This window comes from Camellia sinensis, chromosome 12 (genome assembly GCF_055761805.1).
Source record: "Camellia sinensis isolate YWXY chromosome 12, ASM5576180v1, whole genome shotgun sequence".
In the NCBI taxonomy this organism is placed as follows: Eukaryota; Viridiplantae; Streptophyta; class Magnoliopsida; order Ericales; family Theaceae; genus Camellia; species Camellia sinensis.
This window is the reverse complement of record NC_138972.1, coordinates 128,534,579-128,542,317: the sequence shown is the minus strand read 5'-3', so window position 1 is coordinate 128,542,317 and position 7,739 is coordinate 128,534,579. Positions and strand designations below refer to the sequence as shown.

Sequence of the window (7,739 nt, the reverse complement as noted above, 5' to 3'; positions counted from 1 at the left end):
TTTCGCAATGGAGAGTCATCAGGAACATTAAGTTTTTTCAGAAGAGACATCCAACCAAGGGTGAAACCCTTGTTGCATGCCTGCTTCACTTGAAGTTCATAGGCCTCAGTAACATCGGTCATGCCTTGATTATACACCTTTTCATCAACGTCTTTGATTTCAGCTTCTTTGGTGGCTAGGGCCTCCTGAAGCTCTTTCTTAGCTTGGGCCATTTTTTCCTCGGCCTCTCTCCTTTGAGATTTAGCCACCTTTCGGATAGCCTCAGCCGCCTCAGCCTTCTCTTCGGCATTGGTCTGGGCTTTTATTACAGCCTCGGCTTGGTCCTCTAGTTTTTTCATCTTCGATTGAAGACCTTTGTTAGTCTTTTGGAGGGAAGAGAACTCCCTCTTCATCTCAACAAGCCTTTCCCGATTTTCGAAAGATTGCATTGAAAATGAGTAGGCATGTTGGATGGCCTGAAAGAAAACAGAGGTATTAAAGAACATTCAAAAGTGTGAAATAAAGAGAGAGAAAAATTTACCAAGTAGAAGACATTTACCTGAACAGAGTGTTGAAGCATTAGAGCATAGTTCTCATATTCACTATACTGGGCGTTTCGCTCCAGGTCACCTGGAAGAAGCAGGGCGGTACTCAGTGCGACGCCGACGTTTATATCATCAGCACTATCACTTGCCATGACAGGCTTGTCTTACAAAGTAATTGTGGGGGCCCAGGGGGCATCGGGCTTTTTTGATCCCGAAGTTGTGGCGGAGGAAGACCTCGACTTTTTTGGTTGTTGGGATTCTGATGGTTGAAACTCAGAGCGCCTCTTCCCAGCAGAAGGCTGAGATTTATCACTCCCAGCCAACTTTGAGATAGGCAGAGTGTCTTCAGACTCAACCCGAGCTACCTTGGCCTTTGGTTGAGCCTTTTTTATTCTTTTTGGTTTTGTTGGAGGTTGGGTTTGTGTTGGTTGTTCGTCAATGGATGATAGAATGTTTGCTAGGAGGTCTTTAGCAACTGGCTTTGTGCGACCCATCTCGGCTGTAAGAACAAGACGTCGGCGACGCTTTCTTTGGGATGGTGGAATGAGGAATGGAGCCGAGGTCGACGGCTGTTCTGCTGGATCAGAAGTTGATCCTTGGTCTGTTCACGATGTCGATGCAACTGGAAGAGTTGTAGCATAGGGAGGAGATAAGCTCTTCTTCTTCTTTTTCCTGGAGACGTCGGGGACAGCTGATTTGTATGTTGGGATGAAATTGAGAAGCAGGGGTGCCTTTCGCTTCTGGATTGGCAAATCCAGAAGTCTCTTCAAGTCTTTGCTGGGGACAAAGGATTGGCGAAAATCTTTTGGTGGCTAACGAACAGCTGTAAAAAGAACAGACGTCAAAAACAGATAAAGTATTTAAGACCTTGAAAGAAAACAGGCAAAGCTTGATACTGGGCTCTTACCCTTGCCCTCTAAAACTGATCGGGGAAGAGGATAGAGATGGATGTCCTCGTCTGAAGCAAACTCCTAATTTCCTGAGGTAATGAGATAGTCATCTCCAGCCCCCTTGTTGAAGTCTGGGAGGTCGGCTATGATTTTGAATTCTGTAGACCTCGCCTTAAGATAATAAATGAAGCCTTTTTCTTTCAAGTTAAGGGCACACATGGTGTAACAATACTGTATATCGGCTAGGGTGATCCTAACGTTTTCCTGTTTAGCCAAGGCGATAATACCAAAAATCACTCGATAAGAATTGATTGCCAGTTGCATGGGGTTCAACTTATAATAATGAAGAATCTCGCGAAAAAGGATGTTGAGTGGGAGCCGAAGTCCGCACTCAGTAAAAGCTACAATGGGAAGGGGCATGGCGTTTTCTGTAGGCATGATGGAGCCATCATCCCCAGCCAGTCTCAGATGGACATCGACAGGGATGGAGAACTCTTGCCTAAAGTACTCAAGTTTGGTTGGGGTATCTACCCTATGTCTCCACATACCCATGATATCGGCCTGAATTAGAAGGGTTGAAATTCAAAAAGAAGATGTTTCTTATTGATGGGACCTCGGTAAAAACCTAGGTTTGTACTGGTACAGAAATTTGTAAGGAATGTTTCAGTTTTGCCCAAAAGCGTGGGTTCTACAAACAAATCCCAAACCTAAAGCTATGAAGATGAAGATCAAAGGCACAGATCTGGAAAAGATACAAAAAACAGAAAACAAATACGAAGTTTCAGAGTCAAGAACAGAGATGGACTATCAAGAACATGAAAAATACAAAGGGTTGAAGGCCAGGAACAGTAGCAAGACGTGCAAGAAGAACTAAGAACAGTACATGTATTCAGGGCATAAGCAAAGAGCAAAATCAACGCGTTCAGATGTATGATTTACAAATTGATTATTTAAGCAAAGCAATAATAAACAAGAAATTCCAAAAAAGATCAAGAACTGGAATAGAAAGAAACAGTAGCTTACCAGAAAAAAGGGAAGCCGGAAAGGGATTTGCCGATGTCCTACGACGGTTGCAGGAGCAGAAGACCGGTGGAAATCTCGCCGGAATAGGAGAACAGAGAAGGTTGCAGAGCTTTGGAAACTTGAGCGATGGAGGGTTTCGAAAGCTAAAGAGACATAACAGGAGATTCGAAATGAAAAAGTGAAGAGACGAAAAAAGGGAAAAAGTTTTTGATTAAACAGAAACGGCGGCAAAAGCAATCAATATGCCTAGAAGAACTAGGGCGTCAGACGGTGCACATGAAGAAAGAGGCAGCTAACAGGCGCGTCACGTGTACGGACCAGTAAGAGGGAAACGCGTGGCTAAAACGGTTAGGTTGAAGTGCATGACAGCTCATGCACGTAAGAAAGTCCTTAAAAATCTTGATTTTTTAAGGAAAGCATGTCGGCCTGAAATGAATGATCTCGGCACTCAAATTTTAAGCTGATTTACTGGAAGAAAATACAGATATAGGTTCCATCACCTCAGAATGCCGAGGTAATAGAACCTGGGGGCAGTTGTGAGGATATATTTTCTGAGTACCAACACGTGGCAAGGTGACGCCGACGTATCAGCCGAGGTGCCACGTATCCTGGTCGAGACGCCAAGGTTATCTCGGCAAGGCCGAGGTTATCTCCAAAGATATCGGAATCCGAGATAAACGGATAAGGGACCAGAGTCCTAGGATAAAGAGGAGACTTAGCCAAGATAAGGATAAAACTCTTAGGGAGTTTATCTTTATCTCTTGAAGAGTCCAAAGTAAATACTGAATTGGAGTCCATAGAAGTCAGGCTTCTTGTGGGACTAGGATTAAGTAAACTATAAAAGAGAGGCACCCTCGTGGGTCTAAGGTACGCAGTTTTATGCTTTGAGTAGTAAGTTTAGCACTTGATTATCTTTGAGAGATATACTGACTTGATCGTCGGAGTGCCCCCGGGTGGAAGAGCCACCGTCGGAGCCTTTTCTTTCTGTTACAGGTTAGCTGAAGCCATCTATTCTGCCAGTGCTTTTCCAGCTGATTACTAGGCGGGCAGTGTGGTCAGAAAATCACCCACACAGAACAAAATATTTGTATTACTTTATTATTTTATATGTATAAAGGCTAATAGACAAATATGTCATTTTAATCTAACAAGTTGTCAATGTAATTTACCCTTGAAAATATTATACAATATTATTTATGAGATGTTCTAAATTAATCATGTACGTTGTGTTTTATATCATAAATTTGAATAGAGATTTGAAAATTAAATAAAAAAATATATGACTAAAATGTAAATAAAATACAAGTTAAAATTTTCATTATTTCTCTTCTTTTTTTTAAAATCCCTATTCAAGTCTGTGATCTAAATACAAATATAATTTTCTCAAAAAAGAAATACAATAATAATAAAATTTTACAAGCGAAACACGTTTTTGTTATCCAGTTAAAAGTAAACATTAACTCACTTAATTGTTGTACAAATTGTGTAATAAAATAAAACCAAATAGATTCATAATTAATATTTCTAATTACAGAACAAGAACTCATACTGGAAATTATAATTAGATGTACAAAAATACAAAATAGAATGAAACAAGAAACGAAATCAAACCCAAGCCTCCACTAGACAGTTTTATTAAAACAGATTCGCCGCCTCACTAATTGGGATGTCGAAGGTTGTTCGACATCTATCTCCCAGGATGTGACGGTTGGACCAGCTACAGCAGGGTACCTACTGAGTAACTTCGACGAACGGAACTTAGGCAGCACTCTCTCATACTTGGAAGAATATATGAACTGAACTAGAGAAAACAAAGAGAGCTAGAATTTATCTAGGTCAAACACTGAAGGAGAAGGGTCTCTTTTTATACACATGAAGGGGGCGAGAGAAGGAGCCTTCCTACAACAAATACAGGAATTAATCTCTACAAAACTATCCAACAAATACAGCAAAACTGATGGGTCTTAAGTGTGAGAGTTACACACTTCATATATACACATGTGTGTATATCTGCAGACACCAACCTGGCTTGGCCCAAAAAGATTAGGTTGGTGGACTACCAACTCAGCGCAGCCCAAACCTCTAGCCCAAGTCCCAAGATCAACAGGTCACAGACCTGAACCTGGGTGGGCCTTGCGCACGCGCGTGTGGCAATTTTTGCATATCCAACTTGGACAATAGTTTTGACTCAATCCCATCCTTGAAGCATCCACAACTCCTTTCTTTTAGAAAATTTGAATGCCCCAAAGGACTCACACCCTTAGGGAAACAATGGTATTTGAATATCCATCAATGCTCTCCTCTATAATCAAGTATAATAGAAGGTTACACACCTTTCCCGTCACCTTTTTCATGAGGCCAACTTAACGAGTCAATTTCTAATTCAATTCTTAATTAGTGTTTGATTTTAGTTTTCTGAATTCAATTTTTTGAAAATTGAATTTTTTGTTTTTCGTGTTTTTTTGTTTTTAATGAATATTTTTTAAATTTTAAGTAATTTTTTTTACTTTTTTAGGTGAACTTTACTTAGATGTATCTAAATAGTAAAATATTTGTGGATTTAAAAATAATAATAATAAATACACAAAAATACGAAATGTATTAAATTTTCATATTTTTTTTTGTATTTTTTGGTATTTAGTGTATTTTTTAAAGATTTTTTTCACAAATATTATACTTTTTAAGTGTGTTTTTGTTAGGTGTGTCTAAAAATTTTAAAAAAAAATTGCTTAATATATTAAAAAATTCATTGAAAACATTAAAATACGAAAAATTAAAAAAAAGTAGCATTTTCTAAAAATTATTTTCTGAAAACTGGAACCAAACAAGCTAATTTTGGTCATTCTTTTTGTGGTGTAAAGATTCCATTACAAAAAATCTAAACTCGTTCTAATCCACCTCAATTTAGGATTGACACCCACTTTAATATTCCATAAAAGTCACCAAAAAATCATTATTTTTCAACATTAATATATATATATTTTTCATTAACAGAAAGATCTAGCCTATTTTGGCAACAAGGTTAAAAGTCCGTTTTTTGACATTTTAGGATCATATCACCTCTTTACTTTTTTTGCATAATTTTTTTTTAAAAATTAAAAAGTCAAAAAATTAACTTTTAACCTACTTTTCAAAATAACACGATACATTGGGGTGTTTAATAACTTTTTCATGAAGAAGACAAAAGTACTCCTGATTAAATTTTATTTTTGTTAACAAATACTAAAAATTGCTCATATGCCATTATTTAATAGTTAAATTTGTGTAAAAAAAAAATTTTTAAAACGTTAAAAAAAGTTTTTAAAATTAGTGAAAAATATTTGAAGTAATTTTTTGTACCTTATTATTTTGTATTAGGAATACTTGTTAACAAGATCATTTCTTATATATAAAAATAAAAACTCCCTTAAAATTTAGAAATATTATGATGCATCTTATAATTTTAATATAATTATTTCAGCCTTTCTTGAATTTTAAAATTGCACCACATTTACGTGGTTTGTCAATTTTCCCACTAAAGACTTCAACAATTTATTTTTTAAAATTTTTTTATAAATGAAATAAAATAAAAATGATTTACGAACTCTAATGACCACTTTAAAGAGAAAAAGCAAAATCATAAAAAGAGAACAAAGAGGTCGGTGGGGGCCCAACTGATTAGGGAGACTAAAATTTCTACAAAATAATTTACAAAATGTCTTATATGGGATGGGTCCCACATAAAGTATAGGGTCCACATCTATATAAGACATTTGATAAAATATTGAATAAAAATTTTGAAATATATAACATTTTCCTATATTGATTGATTTGAAAAGAAACAAAGAAATTTTGAGATTTATAGCATTTTCCTATATTAATCTTAATTTCTCCAAAAATAAAGAGATTGAAAGAGAAAACTAAACCAATTAATTGTTATTTTCTTATAATGCTAATCCTGTCCATTTAGATATAGAAAATAACAATTTTTTTTCTATTAAATATTTTAACCAAATAAGATAGAAGAGAAATCAATATATCTTCTTCTTCTTTTCTTTTTTCTTTTTTTCTCTTATTTATCCATCTATAATAATTTTTATACTAACTTATCTAATCATTTATTCTATTGAGAATCTCATTTTTTTTTTTTTTTTGATGGGTAAGTCATAGAATTATATTCCAAAAAAATAGATTTTACAATGAAACTCAGAACACGCCTAAAAGGCAACACTCCTAACTGCTGCTCACAACAAAATCTACTAAATAGATTTAAATAATCTACTAAATAGATACAGAAAAGACCAGACCAGAGTTAGGTTAACCCAATTCAACACATTGGACTGACAAATTTTCAACATCACGTTCGGTCCAATCAATCCGAAACTAGCAGCATCAACGGCCAAAACTCCGACTGTGCTGGACCAGAACCCAATCTCTAATGTATATAACCATCCCTTGGGAGTTCACAAACTCAAAACTTTAGATTTCACTTCTTACAGCAGATCAAGGATTTTCTGGAAATGCATCCTGAAAATTTTCCCATCAACAAGAACCATCGCAAGATCTTGCATACACAAACAAGAATCTAGAAAAGGAGGGAAAAAGTTCCAAAGCAAACTGAAAACCGAAGTGAGACCTTAGTTCTCACAATGAAGCTCGCACACAAAAAAATAGAGAACACGAGAAGACACTCCATCTACTATGTAAAAGTAAATCAAAAATTAAAAGATGAGATCACCCAAGAAATAGGAATTTGTAGCATAAAAGAGATAAGCAAACAGATACTAAGACCAAGTTTGGCATTCTCTAAAAAATTTAAAAAGTCAAAAAGTCACTATTCTATTTAAGTCATATCATCTTATTTAAGTCACATCACCTCTCTAACACATCACTTCAAACCCAACCCAAATCCAACCCATATTTCATAAAAAGTCAAAAAATACACTTATTTAGTCTTCCCAAACTTAACCTAAATAAGTTAGCCAATATAAATATTAATATTATTTTAATGGCAACCAAAAATGAGCTCAGCAAAGAGGGAAGATATTTGAAAATCCTCCAAACACCCTGGCTAGCTGGCAGCGGGTCTCCCAAGCAAACAGAGCCTCAGCTTTACACAGTCCATACGACCGTAAAGACCAAACGCACCAAAGGCGCGTCGCCACCACTCCATCCTCGAAGAAAATCCACTGAAAACCAGCCAAACAAGATCGGCGTTCCCATGAAAATCGGCTAAACTCCGGGAAAAAACCAATGCCGTTGAATCAGCTTCCCAAACCCGTAGCATCCGTAGTCCACCATACAAACACCCAGCTTACAACCT

At 36.4% G+C, this 7,739-nt stretch overlaps 1 long non-coding RNA gene across 1 annotated transcript; it reads right to left on the bottom strand.

Moving 5' to 3' along the window:
- Nucleotides 1–7,120: 7,120 nt before the first annotated feature.
- On the bottom strand, nt 7,121–7,522 carry LOC145804775 (uncharacterized). Its single transcript, XR_014347164.1, has 2 exons — nt 7,386–7,522; nt 7,121–7,200 (listed from the first exon to the last, which is right to left on the bottom strand). It is a non-coding gene; the product is annotated as an uncharacterized LOC145804775 (long non-coding RNA).
- Between the last annotated feature and the right edge of the window lie 217 nt (nt 7,523–7,739).